This window comes from Cavia porcellus, unplaced genomic scaffold (assembly GCF_034190915.1).
Source record: "Cavia porcellus strain 051 isolate PalLab524CR breed Dunkin Hartley unplaced genomic scaffold, mCavPor4.1 scaffold_1, whole genome shotgun sequence".
Taxonomy (NCBI): Eukaryota; Metazoa; Chordata; class Mammalia; order Rodentia; family Caviidae; genus Cavia; species Cavia porcellus.
The window spans coordinates 64,794,183-64,816,511 of record NW_026947484.1 but is presented as its reverse complement, the minus strand read 5'-3'; positions in this window follow the sequence as shown (position 1 = coordinate 64,816,511).

Genomic DNA, 22,329 nt, shown 5'->3' with positions numbered 1-22,329 from the left:
CTTTCATAGATAAATAAAATCGAACAACCCAGGTTAAAACCATTGCGGTTAATGAGTGAAAACATTATATGGCTTGAAACCAATATGATTGGGAATCATGATTACCACATACTTTTATATATTGTTATCATTTCTTAAACTAGGGAAACTATTCAGTATTTATACATATGAGTTTGATTTATTTCTCTTATGAGTATGGTCTCAAGCTGCGTCCATTTATTTATATATTTATAGGCAAAGAAATAATAAAGAAACCGTTGTTCGTTTTCTATTAGCTGGTTCTAAATACCCTGTAATTCTTGCATTCTGTTGAATGGCTTCACACTGTCTTGTTATGCTTGATGTTATAGCATACGAAGTTACACTCAAATAATTCAAGGAAAGAGGCGCTATGGCGACTACTATTATGTTAGATTATCTGGTGGTGAAACACAATCATGCTTGAATGGTTCGGTTCTGCCCTGCGTTGTTCTTACAATGTCCTCTCCTATCTCAATCTCCCCCCTTTTTTAAAAATTAATCTATTTTCTCTCATTTTTTTAATTAAGGGAAAACTAAATTAAAAATAGTGGGACATATTATACTAACTTTCTTTGTTTTCCTATTAACCTGATTTGAACCCCAGTATTTCTCTCCCCATCTTGTTCTGTCTGATTATTCTATATTCTATTTTGTTTGATAGTATCAAGTTTGAGGGTATAGGCAACCACTTTGAAGGCAATAAGATATACTACAATGCCCATTATGGTTTGACTATTATCCTTTTTTTGAAGTCCTGCAAGGTCTTCAGTGTAGGTTTTATTGGTCTTGTTCTGTACTGTTTTGATCAATTCTATTATATCTGATGATATAGACAACTCAATTTAAAAATAGCAAGAGGCACAATGGTAACCACTTTTGATCACCTGGTATTCTATTTTTGCATCATGTGCTATGCCCACCCTTGTGTTCTGACTCTGTTTTGCTTAGTCACATTTGGTTTTATTCTCTTCAAAAAAAGTAATAAGAACCGTGGGAGTAACAAAGCCCAAAAAGTCTAATTGTTATTGTAAAAAAGAGAGGAAAAGAAGGTGGACTAAGGGATATAACCGCAGGTACGTTTGAGTGTGTAAGATGGAAAACCATATTACTGAGCTTTTGTTGGATCATTGAACGGAACTGTCTCCAATTTCACTGTATGAATGTCCACGTTATATGCTTTAATTTTGTTGTTTGGGCAACTGTTCCTGGGAAGATAATATGTAACCTATTTAACTGGTGATTTCTTACTGTATATTTTTTTCTTAAAATACTGTATTATTTGTACCCTTTTACTGCTTTGTTTTTTTATGTCCTTTCTTTTTTCTCTTTAAATAAATAAAAAAACCTGAAAAAAAGAAATGTAGAAATATTCCCATGCCTAATTCAATTACTTCTTTCCCTTTTTTTTTTTTTTTGAAATCTTATTAGTGTATGTACATGCTCTATCAATATACACTGCGAACACAATATATTGGTAGAGTTTCTATTTAATGTATTTTTGTGAATTTTGAATAAACTGAAGGAAGAAGAGGGAGCAAGTGTATATTTGTGGAATTACTGATGTTCATGTCCTTATTTAGTGTTTAGGGTTATCTTCATTCCCGTGGATTCAAAATTGCCATCTGGCATCATATCCAGACCCCACTACGGCTCGGTTCCCAGGACAGCTGAGCTGGAGTGGCAGCTTGACTGGCTAAGAGTTGCTCCGTGAAGCACTTCCAGAAGTGTCTGGGTAACTCATAGAGGCGTGACCTTGGTGTGCTCTCTGTCCCATCCTTTCTGGTGGCATTCCGCCTGGCCTGCTTCCTGGCTACCGTGAGCTAAGCTGTGGTGTCCCACCACTCCTGTCACAGTGCTTCTGCTTCGGAGCCTGCCAGACACAGATGACATCCTCTGAGATGTGACCTAATTAAACCATGCTCCTTTTTATGTTGTGGGTGTCATGCATTCTGGTCACAGTGACAAAAATCTGATGCAGAAATTTGGTATCAAATATTAGAGTCATTGGTGTGAATATATCCCAACATGTGGTTAAAAAACTGGTTTTGGGGAGGATTTGGAAAAGGATTGACAATGCAGTTACAAAGGTAGTTAAAATAGGAAGCACAGCTTGAGCGATTCTGGTCCGAGTTCAGAAGACAGAAACGAGCACCACACAGGCCAGACTCAGAGGGCCTTTGGCTTGGAACAAGGACTGCACTGGCCAGCAGACTCCAGGTTGCATATTTTACACTCAGTCAAAAATCTGCCTACATTTTGTCCATGTCCTGTGACATTATAGGAGACCGATCAAGGTAATGGGCTAAGTGATTTGGTGGAGGAAATGTCAAGGCAGCCCCAAATTCAAAACATGGCAGGAATATTGTTGTCTGCCTTTAGCCAGATTTAAAGTGTGAATTGTGCAAAAAGCAGACCAGAAAAATGTGAAAACTTAACTTCTGTCCCCAAAGGGAGCACATGTAAAGTTGGGATGGAGGAGGTGACTGCAGAAGAGATTACGGCCATTACAAAGAAATCAAGTACTTTGAACAGGGGCAAAGGAAAGATATCTTGAGAGCACTGCAGCAGTAAAGTCCCACTTGTAATGGGATCAAAGGTGAAAAGTGTTAACCTTGCACTGGAAAAGGGTTACTGTGACCCTGCTGGAGAAGGTCTCCCTAGGGAGCTGGTTACCCACCTTCATTGCACCATTCAGGCACTCAAGGACAACAGCCATGGTCCTCGGGGGCCAGCAAAGGGTGTCTCCCTAGTCATGCTGGTTTAAGGAGCATACAGGATTCAGTAATTGTGGGATCAGGGGAATTTCCACTCAGCTTTCAAAGGAAGGCTTCAAAGACCAGGGAAGACGCCTGTGAGAGTGCAGCACATAGGCCAAAGGTGCAGAGGGAGTGGGAGACATGAGGAGCATGGATGTCTGGTCAGCAAAGCTGCAGGCCATGGCCAGTGTCAACGCAGGAGGAAGGGCATGTACAACCCAAGTGATCCAGGGGCGGATCACTCAAGCTCTTTGGAAACCTCACTTCTGCAATATGAGCCCAGATGCCAAATAGAGAGACACAGCATTTAATTTTATTCTGCCATTCCGATTCCTTTCTCTTGGAAAGAGAGTCTATTCCCTGCTCCTCCATACCTTGGGATTACATGATTTGTTTTTATTTTTATAAAGATTTACCCTTAAGAATTTGCCTCAATCCCAGATGAGACTTTGGTACATTTTATTAGTACTGGGGTTGTTAAGACTTTAGGGAAGGGATTATTGTGTTTTACGAAAGGCAGTCATGTGATGTTTGTTGGAATAAATGCCTTGTGTTTACTGACAGAAGAAGCATGGTTCTAGGAGATGTTTATCATCAGGGTGTGAAGTGGTGAAATGTGACAGTTAAGCTGAATTGTCTACCCCTCTGGCTTACAGGTCACTGAGGAGAATACAGATTACTGAAGTTCTCTTCTGGGTGAGTCATGAAATTACAACCTCAGGAACTACACCTCGGCCTGAATGCCTTCCTCTTTGGTGCTGTGCTTCTGCTCGCTTCCTGGCCACCAATGTCTGGGCAGCTTTGCCCTGCTGTGAGGCTTCTGCCTTGGAGCCAGTCAAACAAAGACCAAGTCTCCCGAAACCACAAGTCAAAAAGCTACTGCTTTCTTTGATTTGTGTCAGGTATTTCGATCACAGTAACTAAAAGCTGATTAATATGGTTGTAATCCGCCTCCTTTGTAAAAATATATTTCACCAAAAATGTACACATACTTCAAGAAAACAAAAATGCTATGTTTTTTCCACTGATGGTATTACCCTTGCATGAGATACCCTATAGAGTGCCCTATGTTGTGGAAAAACCCCTCTACTGCTGGAGCGTAAAGAAGAAGTGGAAAATGAGGTGCAGCAGTCTCGATGACCAAGGTTACCACCTAGCAGCTCATGGTACTAATAAGTGCCAGAAAGTTCCCTGACACCACTGTGAGCACCTCTTGTAATTGCAGAGGCCAAATGTAACATATTAACACCATGACATCTAATAAACTTGGGATTAAAATATTTATACATTTTCTTTTCCTGAAGTGTGTGTGCATTCTTTTGATGGACTCTGTATTATCCAGAGAGCACTATTCAGCAAATTACACTTTTTATTTGGGGAGGGAAATCTGGGAGATGGGGCAGAAAGAGAATAACTACTTGTGAAAACCAATTTGTCCACAACCTGCTTTTGGTTAAAAAACAAACAAACAAACAACAACAACAACAACAAAAACTACAACTTAGGGAAAAGAGAAGAATAAAGGAGTAAACTACTTCCCTTTTGTAAGCTTTGTTTCAACATATGGATTTGTAAAACCTGTTTTTCCTTAGTTGTTTTCAGAGCTCCTACTGAAGTTTGAAAACTCCAAAGCTCTTTAAATTTTTCTAACACGCTATAGTCGTATTTTGTGCATTCGTAGAATGCTGTGATTTTCATCCTGCATGCATGGTTTCCACAGGATTATTGCATGTCTAATTTTTCATTTGAGTTCCATCTGATTGCTTCAAACCATACTTCAGACTGTCTCTGAAAGTTAACACCACCAGAGTAGAAAGGGAAATGTTTCATTGTAGAAGAGGGTAAGAGTTCATTTCAAATTATTTTTATTCATTAGAAAAATATTTTCTAAATTATTCATTGAAATCGATAAATTTTTAAAATTTTAAATCATCCATTCCCTCGATCAGGAAGCTTATCAGCTCAAAAGTTAAGCTTGAGGCTCATCAAATCTGAAGTGGTAAGATTATAAATGTCTTCACTCATTACTGGGTCAGAAGATTGTTTTTTTTTTAATTTTATTTAAAAGGAAAAAGAGAAAAACACAAAACAAAACAAAGCGGTGTAAGGATACAAGTAATACAGAACTACAAAAAAAAAAAAAAAACAGTAAGAAATCACCAGTTAATAGATTACATATTATCATCTTAGAGATAGTTGCTCAAATCACAGTATCAAAGCATACAAAGTGGACATTCAAACAGTGAGACTGCAAACAGTTGTGTTGAATGATCCAACCAAAAACATTAATATGGTCAGCTATTTAACACCCCTAAACACATTTGCTGTTGTATCCTTTAGAGGTCTTTTTTTCCCTCTCTTTGTTACAACAAAATTTACACATTTTGGGTTTCATTACTCCTTAGTTATTATTACTTTTTTGGGTGGGGAGAGAATAAATTCAAATATTGCAAAACAAAGCTGTCAGTCAAAACCAAGGATAGACATAGCACATGATGTAAAACAGAGTACAAGGTTATCAACAATGGTTATCAACAATGTCTCTTGTTTCCTTAAAAAGAATTGTCTATCTCATTAGATATTATAAAGTTGAACAAAACAGTAGAGAACAAGACCAATAAAACTTAAGCATTGTAAACATTACAGGACTTCCAAAGGGGACAATAGTCAAACCAGCATGGGCATCTTAGTGAATCTTATTGCCTTCAAAGTAGTTGCCTATACCCTCAAACTTGATACTATCATACAGAATGGAACAGAGTCTAATCAGTCAAAACAAGATTGTGGGAGTATTACAGGACTTCAAAACAAGTTAATAGGAAGTCAAAAAAAATTACTATTATATATCCTGCTAATATTTTTTAATTTTTCCCCTTAATTAAAACAAACATAAGAAATAACTAAATAATTTTTTTAAAGAATAAGGGAGAGATTGAGATAAAACAGGACATAACAATATAACAATACAGGTCAAAGCATGACTGTTTCAGCAACCTAATGCTTCACCACCAAATAACCCGACTTAATAGTAGTTACCATAGTGTCTGTCTTTTTCCTTGAAATATTTGAATAAAACTTCATATACTATAGCTTCAAATATTTCCATATCAAGAAGCCCAGAATAAAGCCTTTCCAATTAATAAGTGAAAACTTTATAAGGCTTCAAGGCCACATAATGGGGAATCATGATTACCACATATTTTTATATATTTGAATCATTACTTACATTAGGGAAACTATTCGGTATTCACACATGCGAGATTGATTTATTTCACTTATGAGTATGGTCTCAAGCTGCACCCATTTATTGGTAAATATCTCAATTGGATGCTTTTTTATAGCTGAATAATACTCCATTGTATAGAAATACCACAACTTTTTTATCCATTCCTCAGTTGATGGACACTTGGGTTGTTTCCAAGATCTGGCGATTACAAATTGTGCTGCTATAAACATAAGTGCACATATATCACTGTGGTATTATTTCAATTCTTCAATTCTTCGGGGGATATGCCTAGAAGTGGAATAGCTGGAATAAATGGGACTTCCAATCCCAGCTTTTTGAGAAATCTCCAGACTGACCTCCACAAAGGCTGCACCGGTCTACACTCCCACCAACAGTGTAGGAGAGTTCCTTTTTCCCCACAGCCTCTCCAGCATTTGTTGTTGTTGGTTTTCTTGATCCTGGCCATTCTTTAGATGGTATCTCAGTGTGGTTTTAATTTGCATTTCTCTAATGACCGATGATGATGAACATTTTTTCATGTATTTATTTGCCATTTGCATTTCTTCATCTGAGAAGTGTGTATTCATCTCAGATGCCCATTTTTGGATTGGATCTTTGAATTTTGGGGGTCTGAGTTTTTTTAATTCTTTATATGTTTTAGACAAGAGTCCCTTGTCTCAGAGAGAGTTCACTAAAATCTTTTCCCAGTTTGTGGGTTTTCTTTTCACTATGCTGGAGATTTCTTTTGACATGCAGAAAATTTTTAATAAGAAGCGGTCCCAGTTATTGATTCTGGGAAGTATTTCCTGTGTGGTTTGAGTCCTGTTCATGAATTCTCTGCCTACTCCTATGTCTTCAAGGTTTATACCCAATTTTTCTTCCAATACATTTTGTGTTTCTCTTTTAATATTCAGATCTTTGACCCATTTAGATTTTTATTTAGTACATGGTGATAGACATAGGTCTAGCTTTAGTTTTCGGCAAATGGAGAGCCAGTTTTTCCAGCACCATTTATTAAAGAGACTGTCGTTCTTCCAGTGAACCTGCTTGGCTCCTTTATCAAAGATAAGGTGGTTGAGTGTGTTTGTAGTTGTGGTTGTATCTTCTAATCTATTCCATTGATCTTCGGCTCTGTTTTGATTCCAATACCATGTTGATTTTACTACTGTTGCTTTGTAGTATAACTTCAAGTCAGGGATTGTGATGCCTCCTGCTTTGTCTTTGCTGCTTAGAATTGCCTTTGCTATTCGAGGTCTCTTCTGGTTCCAGATGAAATTTAGGAGTGATTTCTTTAGATCTATAAGGTATGTTGATGGTATTTTTATTGGGATTGCATTGAATCTGTATAAGAGTTTTGGGAGAATGGCCATTTTCACAATGTTTGTTCTTCCTATCCATGAGCAAGGGATGTCTTTCCATTTTCTGAGATCATCTCCAATTTCTTTTTTCAGTTTATTATAATTTTCACTGTATAAGTCTTTCACTTCTTTCGTAAGAGTAATTCCTAAATACTTCATTTTTTTGCTTGCTAATGTGAAGAGTGTAGTTTCTCTTATTTCCCTCTCTGAGATTTTGTTGTTCGTGTATAGGAATGCTATTGATTTCTGAGTATTGATTTTGTATCCAGCCACATTACTGAATTTATTTATTGTATCTAAGAGTCTTTCAATGGAGTTTAGGGGGTCTTCTATGTAGAGTATCATGTCATCTGCAAACAATGATAATTTAACTTCTTCTTTTCCTATCTTTACCCCTTTTATTTCTCTCTCTTGCCTAATTGCTCTGGCTAGTACTTCCAGTAATATATTAAATTGGAGTGGTGATAAAGGACATCCTTGTCTTGTGCCTGATTTTAAAGTAAAGGCTTTTAATTTTTGGCCATTTAGTATGATGCTGGATGATGGTTTGTCATAAATGGCCTTTATTATATTGAGGTAAAGACCATCTATTCCAATTTTCTGTAAAGTTCTTATCATGAATAAATGTTGGACCTTATCGAAGGCTTTTTCTGCATCTATAGAAATGATCATGTGATTCTTATTTTTGGCTTTATTGATATGATGGATTCCATTTATTGATTTACATATGTTGAACCATCCTTGAATTCCTGGGATGAATCCCACTTGGTCATGGTGTATAATCTTCTTGATGATTTGCTGCATCCTATTTGCCAATATTTTATTGAGGATTTTTGCTTCTGTGTTCATTAGGGAAATCGGTCTATAGTTCTCTTTTTTTAGTTGGGTCTTTCTCAGGTTTTGGTACTAGAGTAATATTTGCTTCCAGGAATGACTTAAGAAGGATTGCTTCCCTTTCAATTTCATTGAATAGTTTGAGGAATGTTGGCATTAGGTCTTCTTTGTATTTCTTGTAGAATTCTGCAGTGAATCCATCTGGGCCTGGGCTTTTCTTGGTGGGTAAGGACTTAATTACATTTTCAATTTCATTAACAGAGATTGGGATATTCAACAGTTTAACATCCTCTTGATCTAGCTTTGGTACTTCATATGTTTCTAAGAATCTGTCTATTTCTTTTGTGTTATCAAACTTTTGAGAGTAGAGGTTTTCAAAATAGATGTTGATGATCTTCTGTATTTCTATTGGGTCTGTAGTGATTTCACCTTTTTCATTTCTTATTGCATGAATTTGAGCTTTTTTAAATAAGGTTGGCTAGGGGCTTATCGATTTTATTTATTCTTTCAAAGAACCAACTCTTTGATTCGTTGATTCTTTGGATTGTTTTCTTAGTCTCTATTGCATTGATTTCTGCTCTGATTTTTATAATTTCCTCTCTTCTTTTGGCTTTGGGCTTGACTTGCTCTTCTTTTTCTAGCTGTTTGAGGTGTAGCATCAAGTTATTTATTTGTATTCGTTCTGTTTTCTAGATGTGGGAACTCAGTGCAATATATTTTCCTCTCAGGACAGCTTTCATTGCATCCCACAAATTCCGGTAAGTTGTATCTGCATTTTCATTTTCCTTTAGGTATTGTTTAATTTCTTCTGTGACCTAATGATTACTCAAGAGTGTGTTATTCAGTTTCCATGTGTTTGCGGGATTTTTGCAGTATCTTTTATCATTAATTTCTAATTTCAGAGCCCTATGATCCGATAACAGGCAAGGGATGATTTCAACTCTTTTGCATTTATTTAAACATGTTCTGTGAGCTAATATATGGTCTATTTTAGAAAATGATCCATGTACTGCTGAGAAGAATGTGTATTCTGATGTTGTTGGGTGGAACATTCTGTATATGTATATCAAATCCATTTGTTCACAGGTGTGATTCAGTTCTGTTATTTCTTTGCTCATTTTCTGTCTGGTTGATCTGTCCCTTGGTGTCAATGGCGTATTAAGGTCTCCTGTTACAATTGTGTTACTGACAATTTGAGTTTTCATTTCTGTTAATAGTTGTTTTATATAACTGGGTGCTCTGGAGTTTGGTGCATGTATATTTAAGATAGTTATCTCTTCCTCTTGGAGTTTTCCCCTTACGAGTATGTAGTGACCTTCTTTGTCCTTTATGGTCATTGTTGGTTTAAAGTTCACATTGTCTGCAAACAGAATGGCTACTACTGCCTTTTTTTGGATTCTTGCTCCATGAAGTATTGTTTTCCATCCTTTGACTTTCAGTCTGTGAGTATCCTTCTGGGTTAGATGGGTTTGCTGTAAATAGCATATGGTTGAATTTTGTTTCTTGATCCATTCTGCTAGTCTGTTTCTTTTGATTGGTTCTTTGAGACCATTTACATTAATGGTTATTACTGTTAAATGCTGGTTTATTGTTGACATGTTATCTCTCTGCTGTTGCATCTTTATCTTTCTGTTCTGTTTAATTATCTGCTTTCCTTAGTGGTTTTTCCTTTGTGTATCTAAACTGTCTTTCAATATTTTTTGCAGGGTTGGTTTGGTGCTCATGAAGTTGTTCAGCTGTTCTTTGTCATGGAAGTATCGTATTTCACCATCAATTTTGAATGATAGTTTTGCAGGATACATCAGTGTAGGTTGGAAATCATTTTGCTTTAGGATCTGGAATACTTCACTCCATGCTCTTCTTGACTTTATTTTTTGTGATGAGAACTCTGCTGTGATTCTGATAGGTTTTTCTTTATAAGTGATCTGTCTTTTCTCTCTGACAACTTTTAATAATCTATTCTTGTGTTGGATTTCTGGGAAGGTGATTATTATATGTCTGGGTGTAGTTTTATTTTGGTTATGACTATTTGGAGTTCTATATGCTTCACTGATCCTGATGTTGGTTTCTGATCTCAAGCTTGGGAAATTTTCAGCTATTACTTCTCTAAATATCCTCTTGACATCCTTTATGTTGGCTCCTTCTTTTTCATTAATTCCTATCATCCTTATGTTATTTTTCTTTGCATCGTCTTGCAATTGTTGAATTGTTGTTTCCTGATTCCTTGTTATTTTTAAAAGATCTTTCCTTTCCTGTTCACTAGCTGCAATCCTGTCTTCAAGGTCTGAAATTCTATCTTCACTTTCATTAAGGCGGTTTTTACAACTTTCAGTGGAGTTTTTTATTTCCTGTATATCTCTGTGCATCTGCATTATGTATTCTGTTTGTTTCTTATATTGCTCGTCTAAGGATTCTATCTTTTTATTTAGTTCCTCCAATTTTTTATCTGTGTTTTCTTTAGATATATTCAGAATCTCTTTCATTTCTTTTATCATTTCTTCTTTTACCTGGGAGATTATTTTGAGTTTGAATTTCTTTAAAGCTTCCTGGATTTGCTTGTTAATTTCAGTAGCTATTGTGTCCGATATTTGAGGTGAATGGCATATATTTTCTTCTATATACATTGCTCCTAGGGTTTCTTGAGATGGGCTGGAAGTTTGAGGTTGTGATTTGGTCTTTCGTTTTGTCATTTTCCTATATTTCTGTGTTTCAAGTGTTATTTGAAAGCTTCCTCAGGATCTGTTGGAAATACCCTTGTATGTTTGCAGCTACTGAGACTCTGGCACCACGCTACCCCAAGCCACTGGGCCTGCAGAACCAATGGCCCTCCTCTGCCTGCTCAGAACTCTGCAGTTCCAGACAAGCTGGGCCTCAGGGACACTGTGCGCCCACTTGCCCGTTGGAAGCTCCACAGCTCTCCAATCACAGCTGGGATGTGGAGTCAGATGTAGATGCCTCAAACCCACCTCTCTACTTCACTGCACCTGGAAGCCTGGAGGGACCCAAACAGTTTGGAAGATTGTTTCTTTGACTTGATTTTCAGTAGCCTGGTTTTTATTGCAATAGGAAGGACATAAGCATAAACAAGTATTTTGGATAATATTTTTAACAAGCAAAAATTCTTGCACCCACTTGAAGGAAAAGAAAAAGTAGTGAATTCAACAGCAGTGTATCATCTTACTAGACAAATTCCTACTGAAAGTCTCCTAATCTGGCACGAAAAATATGTGTGTTCCAATATCCAGTGAGATCATAGAAAAAAAGCAAGTGAGATAAATAAAAGTGTTCTGTATTTTGTTCTACTTTCCTGTAGAAGTTTTCCTATTGCAACATTGTGTTGTAGTGTGTGCCCTAGGAAACAAGTGCAGGGTGTGAAGAAAGGAAGAAATAGCAGATATAAGCAGATTATGTGTGTGAAACTAGTAATGTGTGGAACCATGACCGAGACACCCCATGTACTGTCAGTGGATTACGACTGTGGGAGGAAGACACAATGGTTTAGAGCACATGTCGTTTTATACATACGTTTCATTTTCCAAACACTGAGATCACAACTTGGACAGTAATAGTATTGTAGCCAGTAAGAAACAGAGGCACCTTATCTGTTAATTTCCACATGCAGCATTTTCTGATACCTGTGTGGCTACAGTAACCACATGACCGCTCCTGATGGAAAAGGAGTACGAGATACAGGGCTTATGTAAGTGACAGTGCTTCTGACTGTTAAAAATTTAGGTTCTTATTAAGAAGTAGACCTCTTGTCTCCAAATTTTTACTGAAAACTCTTACCAAGATCACCTCTTTGGACTTTCACTTGCATCATCTTGATGTAAGAAGTTCCTGGGGCACCATCTGGTAACCCTCCCTGCATGCGGCTTGGACTTTTCTCATACAAATAGGATAGTGTAATTATGAGGTTCACTTGTTTGTGTTCATCTTAAAGGACTGCTTTCCTTCATTTTCTCATATCCATTGTCTCAAAAAAGACTTTCACTTTGCTCTACAGTGTCTTGGAAATCATTTTGGCATTCTTTCTGATTTTCCAGAATGTAAGTAAAGGTGGCATATACATGTTGCTTTCGGCCTGAGATAAAGTGGATTTGTGTAATCCCCTCTAAAGTTGCCTCTTTTCCAAAGATATTGGGGTCTGTATAGAATTCCGGAAGAAGAGAATGTATCACATACAGAAGTACGTACAGTTCTAGGAAAACAGCAAACAATCTGCTGACCCAGTAAAGGTCTAGGTATACAATCAGCGGGTTACATTGGAAAACATTTCCAGTAACTCAAGTTATTAAGTGTTTCATATCATGTTTATTAATTACTGCTTTATACTAAGAAGATACTGAGTTTAGGAGATGGATAAGTAAACACTGAGTTGTGGTATAAAATATTTGGAACTAATTAATCAGTCACTTCTGTGAGCCTCAGTTTCCTCTTATATATGTACACACTATCTGATGCCACTGTCACCAATTTTTACCTGTCTCCTTTTTTTTGTTTGTTTGTTTCCCAGATCAAGTGTTGAAACCTGGTCCTCTGCACTGGACTATATCCTCAGTCTTTTAATTTTTTTTTTTTTTTTTTTTCATTTTAAGTCATGGTCTCATCAAGTTGTTGTTATGGTTTACACCAAAATGTCCTCCTAAGAGCCTCACGTGCTCATAGATGGGGCTTTTGGCAGGTGGCAGAATTACGAGGGCGTCACAGCTGGTGTGGTGTTAGGAGACTGGGTCTGGTGAGAAGAGGCAGGTGACCCTGGGTGTGATCTAAGGAGGGCTGGCTCCGCTCTGCTCCTTCAACCACTCCTCTGCTTCCTGGCTGCTGCACTCCGAGCATCTCTCCTCCACCAGTCCCTTCTGCCTTGCTCTTCCATGAGCCAGAATAAACCTCTTCTTCTTTTTTTTTTTTTTTTAAATCTTTTTTGTTTTTATCGGTACCAGGAATCGAACTCATGACTGCCTGCTTGCAAGGCAGGTGCTTATGCCGCTGAGCTAGATCCCCAGTCCCATAAACCTCTTCTTCCATGATTTGTTCATGTCAGATAATTTGTCCCACCTGAGAAAGAAGTAAATAAGATAGTCACTGAATTTCCTAGATTGGGCTCAACATTGCCATCCTCAATCTCAGGCTCCTAGAATTCTGGGATTACTGGTATACCTAACCATGCCCTGCCAATTTCTATGTCCTGTGAAAAGTGTTCTGAAGATAGGGGAACCACGTTAAAGTTTTTCACATAGATTACAGAGGGTTGCTTTGTCCCCAAGTGCTTCATTTTCCCACCACTCTCAAGCTCTATATATCTTTAATTTCTCATGTAAATTTTCCATTGCATTCTCTGTTTATGTACTTCATTAATTAAAAGAATTATGCTCAGCAAATTTTGTTTGATAGATTTTTTTCTATCCTAAAATTCTAAGTTTTGCTTATATCAAAACAAATCAAACCTGACAAAACATCTGTCACATAATAGAATTAATTTGCACAATTAAAATTCAAATCATTGTAGGATATAAACTGAGCTGACTTTTACTGGATGTTGTCTACCGACACATCAAGCTTTTTAAAAGATTTTTGGGAGTTATATGCTTGAATTTTCAATCTTAAGATTGCACAACACTTTGTGGAGATGAATTATATTACTACTATATTGTTTCTAAAACATTTTAGAGGAGCAAGGTGTCTTCATCCCACTAAACATATACTTCCAAGCGAAGAGGGAAGAAAAGTTCATAAAACTGCAATAAAATATTTATTTTTCTTCAGCAATAGGATTAATTTTATCACTGTGGATTTATGACCCCAGAAATTTGTTGCTAGATATTTAATATATCAAAATAGTAGAACAAAGTCCTTGCATGAACAAATGTATTCTAAAACTTATGATTTACCAGAGAGAACAGATTTTCTTCTCTTTTTTCAAAAGACTTAATAAAACAGTAGCAAAATTGAATTAGTGTGGCATAAAGCTTAATTGTCTGACAAAAGCATTTGATATTAGTATTACAATCCTATTTATGTACAACATATACTGGACTTGGAGATTGTCATTTACTGGACCCCTAGACTGCCCGGGGAAGCTCAAGGTCACAACAGGGTCAGAGTATTAGTTTCTGGGACTTTCTTTCTGATTGGCTCTTCTTACAATAACAGAAGTAAAGATCCCTCTAGCAACTTTTCCAAGAGGGAATGCAGGGATTTATCACTTGATGTTCCCTATAAGGAATTATGTGTTGGAAGCCTCTTTCCTGTTCATTGCTGTAGCGTCTTGAGACAGTGTGCCTTGGTGACATTCAGTTTATGATTCCGGGACTTTTTTATGATAAAAATAGCCTGATAGTACAAAGTTCTAAAAGAGCATAGTAAGTCTAAAACTCTCAAATATTTTGTTTTTATTGTGCTATAGCTACGAATTACTCTCTTTCTGCTCCCTTTTTTCCATTTATCTTTTGGGATTTCATAAGACTAGGTACATACTCAGGCAAATAATGTCTCTTGAAATTGTAAAGTAAGAGTGAGACATCTTCTTCACATTCAAAGGCTCGAGGAATAGAGTCTGGCAGAGGAAGAGTAACTTAATCTCTATAATTCAGCTTGTACCAAACTTGAAATAGAGCCACTAAATCGATGATGTGGCCATAGAGTTTATAACTAGGGACCACCTCAGTTATTTTATCCATAAAACTTATAATAGCTAAGCTTCCTGGGTATTGCTGTGTGAATTTCTAATCAGAAAAATATCCCCTGGGTAGTGATTGAGTCTGAGTCATTATATAGAAAGTAATTGAGCAAATAAAAAATATGTACTATGAAGGAGAGGCCATCAGTTTCTTTTGCACTTGATTTAGATTATAAAAGAATGAGATTTATTTCTCTCTCTCATGCTTCCTAAAGTCTTGATAATTTGTGTTTTAAAATATATACATCCTAAAGATAACTATTTGCCTTTCTTCATCTTCTGATTTGGTTTTGTCCTATTCCATGTGTTTGGAAGAAGGAACATATGTAAACTGATAACGTCCACAGGAGCCCAGCATTTTTGAGCTTTTGAACTATGCTGCTTCCAGGGCCCTCATCTCTAGTCCCAACCACTATGTATCGATTATCTCAGCAGACAAGGTACTAAAATATGCGAAATATAAGCTTGGTTCTTTAGGTAGCCAGCCTGTTTCTGTCTGTAAATTTTACTAAGATTAATTCATTAAAGTCCAATATTGAGATTTTCATGTGGAAAGCTCTGCTCAAGAATTTTTAAAAAATTAAGTCTAAAATCATTCAGGATTTCATGGTAAAGAATGATACTATTGATTAACTTTAAAGTAACCTAATTGTACGAATGCTACTGTTTAGCTCTCTCTGAGCTAAAATCTTATTAAAATGGCCAAAAATTTAATCATATGGGAAGCCTCACATCAATTATCTTTTATTAAGAGAAAAAGTGCCAAACTATTAGAAACAAAAGCAAAATCAAAGTATATGCCATTGCAAAAGTGTTCACAAATACTAAGAGCAAAGAGTGGACAAAGGTATATAAACCTAACTTAAATAAAAGGAAGTGTAAATAGCAACATTAATGCCTAACCAAGTAGACTCAATGTCAAATTTATTCAATCCATTGGCAGTAATGTTCAGTATTAATGAAAGGTACAGTATTAAAAGAAAATATAAAAATATTTATCTGTTGTATCAAACAGCCCAGCATCAAAACACATAACAAAATCAAATATGCAATCAGCAAAAGTTCCGGAGAAGTTGAAAGTTACACAATAGCAATGGAGGACAAAAACATATTTTATTGTACTGGATAAATCAGGAACACACATATTAAATAAATTGATAGTCTACAGAATTTTGCTCTTTCTTTCCCAATACACATTAAGCATTTTGGAGGGATAAAGAAGGTGCAATATGCACATATTGATAGAAAATGCATTGTCTGACTGTATTGCAGTATCAAAATAAATTTTAAAAATATAAGTAATACACAATAACTTCACCACCCTCCAAAATCTTCAAGATTGTGTTATGATTCTTTCTACTTCAGCACAAATATTTTCTTTCACATTGTTTCAGCTTCTTAATCTAAAGCTATTCTATACAGCTATACCCTGCACATCAAAATCATTGATTTTGGTTAGAATCAATGATTTTGGATAAAATCAATCATTTTAAAATTTTGGTTAATAAGGTCTATACCATGATTGATTTTGGTCATTTTGCTCTAAATAGGTCTAGTTTTGGAACTACAAGAAAATGAATTAGACTTCTGAGGCTGTTTACCTGTGCCTAGTAGCAGATGTCTTTACCAATATTAAAATGCCACAAAACTGGGCTCTTTTCATTACTGCTTTACATCCTCTTCCTTTTATCTTCCAGCAGTCATGTGCATTGCTTGGCTTGTGTTCCCTTTCTTCATCTTCAGAAAGTATCATTTCAGTGTCTTCTGTGAGTCATCACATTCCCTTATCCCTGTTTCTTGAGTCTTCATTTAAGGATAGTTATGATTATATCATCCTAGACTATTTGGCTTATGCAATAACATAGGAGAATCTTCTTATCTCAAGATTCTTAACTTTAATCTGCCTTCAAAGTCTGCTTTGCCAAAAGAGGCAAAACTTCATAGCATGTAGAGATTTCATCCCGTAGTCAACTAGCTCCAAGGCAGTGCATTGTGGCAGAGAAGACCCGGTCCATGCAGGGCAGGCAGGAAGAATTGAAGCCATAGCAGTGAACCTTTCTTACCCTTTCATTACACCCAGGCTACAAGGCTATTGGTTGTTGCCATAAACACCTAACATGGGCTTTTCTATCATTTACACTCAGATCTATGATATTATGTTCAGTTTACTAATTTAGATATGACACATCCTTCATCAAAAGTCACATAACCTATATCCAGCAACCTCTGAAAAGCTCCATGAATGAGTGCATGAGGCTTTGGGGGGCTATCTAGATACAAGCCATGACATTCTCCCCTTGTCACCGAAAGACTCACATGCATAACTTTATATAAAATGCATTTGGTCCACCTCTAAGAGTTGCCACATTCTAAACTGCTTCAGTACAACTGAGAAATCCAAGTCCAAAGGCTTCTCTGAGATTTAGGCAAATTCTTACATATAAGCTCTATAAAGATAAAAAGAAAGTCCAACATTTCCAACATACAATGATGCAAGATGAATACCCTGATTTCACAATGTACAGATGGAAGAAAAAAAGGAACAGGACCAAAACAAGAACAAAATCTAGCAGATCAAACATTAAGCCCCATAGTTACATATCTGAAATCTGGAGAAAGGTGTGACACATATTTAGCACCAAAGAATTAGAAGGTTCTGCCCCTACAGCACTGTTGGTGGTTATAGCCCTCATGTTTTACTTTTGGACTGGTTTTGCTCACTGGTTGAAGCTTTGCCTCAGCTGATCCATGTTCCTGGTTTCTCCAGCATTCTGGAGTCTCTACTGCATTTTTAGTTTCATACCCACAAGGCATGCTACCTGGCTTCCTGGGCCTTTTTCTGACCCTTCAATTCTTGTGGCCTGCATGCTCTTGTCATCAGTGCTATGTGGATGACATCAAGGTCTGCTGTTAGCTGGGGTAGTAGCCGCTTCTTTGTCTCCTGGTTGAAGGAAGTAAGTTGTTGGATTTCTGAGCACTAGGAACCCAATCTGAAAGTGCACATTCTTTGGGCCATCACCATTCTGGAACACAGTACCATAGGGCTCTCTTCCCAGAGCAAAGTCTTTCACCTTTGTAATTTTTGGGAGGCAAAAAGTAGAGTCATGCTGGTTCTTATGTTGTCTCAGGCCCTTTATTTTCTATTATCCTTTTCCTTTTCAGAAAAAAAAAAAATTCTCCTTTGCTCCATCTTTGCAAGCCATTAACTTTACCAGATGTTCCTTTCTGACCAAAATCAAACTTTTTAAATCACTGTACTGAACCATCTTGTCTTTATTCTCAAGGTAGGGCTGATTAAAAGACCCAATGCAACTGCCTCCACATTAGACTCCTTTGAAATTTCTTTGACAAGATTAATTGGTCTGTCACCTTTAGTCTTAGTCTTAGGAAAAGTCTCTGCACATGAACAAACTACAGACAATTTTTTGTTTTTGGCCAAAACATAGCATCCATTGTTTGAAGTCCAAATGTTCCAGTCCTTTGTTTCCAATTGAAACGTCTTGAGTCTGTGTTTTTCTGGCTGCTTTACAGTTAACATTCTGATCTACTAAGCTCCATTCCAGAATCTCCCATTAGGCTAAACTCAAAGAATTCTAGGGCTTATTTGCCAACAGGCAATTCCAACACAGACTCTTCCTGCAAGTGAGTGCCAAAGGTTCTTGACTCACATAGCCAGATAACATCACAGGGTTGGCCCCACTCCTGGAACTCAAATATTTTTTAGTTACTTTTTCATTGTTGACACAAAATACCCAATACCCACAAGTTAAGAAGAAAATGTGTATTTCTTCTAGCAGTTTCTAGAGGTTGCAGGTTTTATTTGTCTGGTCTAACGCAGGGAAACATTGCAAAGGAGAAACAGTCCACGGCTAGGCAGACAGAAAGTAACAGCAGCAGCACAAAGTCCCCATTTCTCTTTTATCTTATCTACAAGCATATTGGCTGTGCTACCCAAAGTCAGAGTAGGCACCTTCCTGTTATTCATGCCTAGAACTATGCTAAACCAATCAGTTGAATAATTTAATTATTACACAACCATAATCAATATTCACACGTTATTGATACAGCCATCTCTAAAATATCCCACCTATGAGTTCATGAGGCTCTAGGAGGACATCTTGATAGAAATCATGCTAATTTACTATAGAGATATAAGAGTAACTAAGAAGACATTGAAGAAAAGTTGATGTTCTTAAAAACATGAGACCATATATGTTACTGGAAGATACACCTGTGAAAGAAGAAATGATACAGTCTGAGGAGCTCTGTGTATACATTCTGAAGTTCACAAGAGAAAATAAGGATATGTAAGAATTCATGGGCTATAAGCTGGGGAGAGATATTTAAAACTTCCCACTCATATCTTCTAAAACAGGTGCTCCCTCCAGGAAGAAAATCCTGAAAGGAGCACCTCTCTCTCAAACACCAAATAATACTTGTTGTTCAGTACTATATTTACTATCCAGGAAAATAATCCCTGGGACAGTGACAGCTTGTCATATAGAAGTATCTGCACTAAATATATAAAGACAGTTCTTATTCAAATATATTAAGAAATACAATATTTTCTTTAAAACTTTATGCTGTTCTAGTCACAAAAATCTAGAAATGATGCTGTATAATGCTGGAGGAATTAACAAAATGTACCATATCATTGTACAGTGTACTGTTTGGTTTACTATCTGATAGTATAAAATTATGTAGCATTATTTATTATATCAGAAAATTCTTATAGCAATATTAAAGATTGTAAATAAAGTAGACCTAAAACTGCATGTAGCATAATCTTAAAATTATTTAAAATTAAAAAGAAGCTAAAGTGAGTTAAACTATACTGAAATATGTATGCAGGTCCTGTAGTTAGTAGGGTAGTCAGTAACTCTTGTTTCACAGAGTTTTCACATATTTCCCTGTACAAACTGTTTTTATAATTGGGAAAAATCAATAAATATGATTAAATCAGATTTACATCAATATCAAATCAATTGTTGGTTTAGGAGAAATTTTCATCTTTCTGCTCAGCATCTCTCCATAAGAAAAAGAGGTGTGTCAGCTTTTTTTTTTCTTTTTCTTTTATTAGACAGTGGGCAGGAGGGTGTGCCATTAAATCTAAGTGAAGAAAATGATCATTATTTGCTAGATAACATGGGAAGGGAGGAGATCCTGTAACCCTAAGTCCATACTCCTTGGAAACATTGAAATAAATCGATGCTCATGTCCTCAGTTAGAAATAAAAGAAGGATTACTTCTAAACAAAGAGTAACAAATATACAGCATATATAAACAAACTACAGAGGGAAAATACCTATATGTCAAAAGGTCATTGAGTTTAAAAAAACATGGCATATTATGTATATTTTATTTGTCATTGGATGCTTATGGACTCCCTAGTGTTTGTCTAAAACAAATAAAGTGTAAGAAATAGTCTGTGTCTCTTCTAATTTTCCCATGATTCTTTACTAAATTTTTGTTAAACTTGATATAGTATTTCATTAGGCATCTTATCTGATTTTATTCCTCTTTGCTTTATTCAGGACATTAGGACTCAATACCTGAGAATTCACAATAAAATAATCAAACCTCAAGATATATCTGCCTATTTCCCACTAAATAAATTACCTGCTTAATCCTTTAATCTACTCCAGAAGCTGAATAATTGAGCTAGAATAAGGATTGTTCTATCTGACTCTAAACATTTGGGGGTCAGAGTCTCAGAAGAGAGATTTTTCACAGCATATTTATTTGCTCTAATTCATATAATTGATACACTAAAATGAACAAATTGGAAACAAGCAACCAGAGGGTGCTGGATTAGCAGGAGTCTTAAAAGCTTTGCTGCTTCTTCATATAATTATTGAGGAGGCATGTTTAATTAGGGTAATACACATTAGTAACAATTAAACATATTCAAGGCCAAGAAATTAACACTTTTACAATTTAAAGTCAGCATTTTAATTTTATATTACGCTCAGCACAGCAGAAATGTTATTTTACTGTAGTGTGGTTTTCTGATACCGTCACACTGGAAATCATTCTTCTTGATATCACTGTAATGCATTAATTTATAGGTAGGAAATTGAGATTTTATATTTTCTAGAGATGTCTGTATAAGACTCTCATAATGTGAAAGTTCAGTCCTCCAAGGAATGAAGACGCATATACAATTTCAAGTGACTCTGCTTTGCTAGCTGCACTCTTTTTGAGCCAAGTGAAAAACAGAATGAAGAGACTTAGAAAGTTGCTATATTTCCTAATCCCACATCTTGCGCCTCAATTGAAAGGGGTTAAGAGCCCATTAAATTTTCTTCGTGGTCCATAAGCTTCTTTTCAGTACCTTTCCCAGGGTGTGCAGAAAATTTCCTAAAGGTTAGCTATTAAAGATTACTATACTCCTGAAAATCCTTGACTTACGTCTCGAAACGTGGGGTCATTTTAATTATCTATGAATGCAAGACCGGGTTTGACCTTAGCTAGCTTTTGGTGTCTGTTAGAATGCATGACATCTTACAGTTCTGAAAAACTTGACTTTCAGGGCAATCTAAGAAAATTCTACGTTTTCTCAGTGTTTAGATTTTTTTTTTCATTCTTTGTAGCTGATTACTACTAACGCATCAATTCTGAGTTGTATGGATGAGGAAATAAAGTATACATCTGAACAAAACAAAGTGCTTGGATATTTATAATTTTCACAGTGAAAATACCCTCTTTTTGGTTAAAGCTATCAAAACACCATCAATCTTTGCTGTAAGAATGAGAGGATTAAAAAGGTGACAGAAGTATTGAGATGTTTGCTAATCATCTATGTATGTGAGGATTTTCACATTGAGTAGCTATGCCATTTATTTTCTCAGACTCTTTTGAGGATAGCTTTCTGATGGAAGAAATAATTCTACATGTAATATATTTAAAATAAATATTTATTATAAAATTGCTGTGTTTATTGTGATTAATATTTTGTCTTTTCTATAGAAGTTGAAAATAAAAAAAAAATCAATTCAAGGAAGGCCCTTTAGGGGCATAATAAATAAAAGAAGGCTGACAGCTTTTTTCATAAATGTGGCTAGAATCTTGTCATTTTGACGAATTTACCAAAGTCCATTTTCTTTCTTTTAGTTATAGCATTTAGAAATCTGAAAGTTTACAATACTGAATATAGTTTCTCTTCTCGAGAAAAAGTTTACATAGAAAACAAATAGGCAAGAATAGAATTTTAAGCTATAAATGGAATAACAAATAATGCAGTAGTTATGATATTCTTACACTGTTCTTTTTCCTATAGGCTGGGCTAACTTGGAAGTCAAACATAGCATTTATGAATACATCTCAATCAAATTTTAAAAGTGGGAAAGTGAGCATATAATCAACAAAGTAGGAGTCCAGTGTTTAATGGATAGCAAACAGCTGCCCTTTAAACCATCATCCCAGCTCTAACAACTTTGTGCATATAACACACTA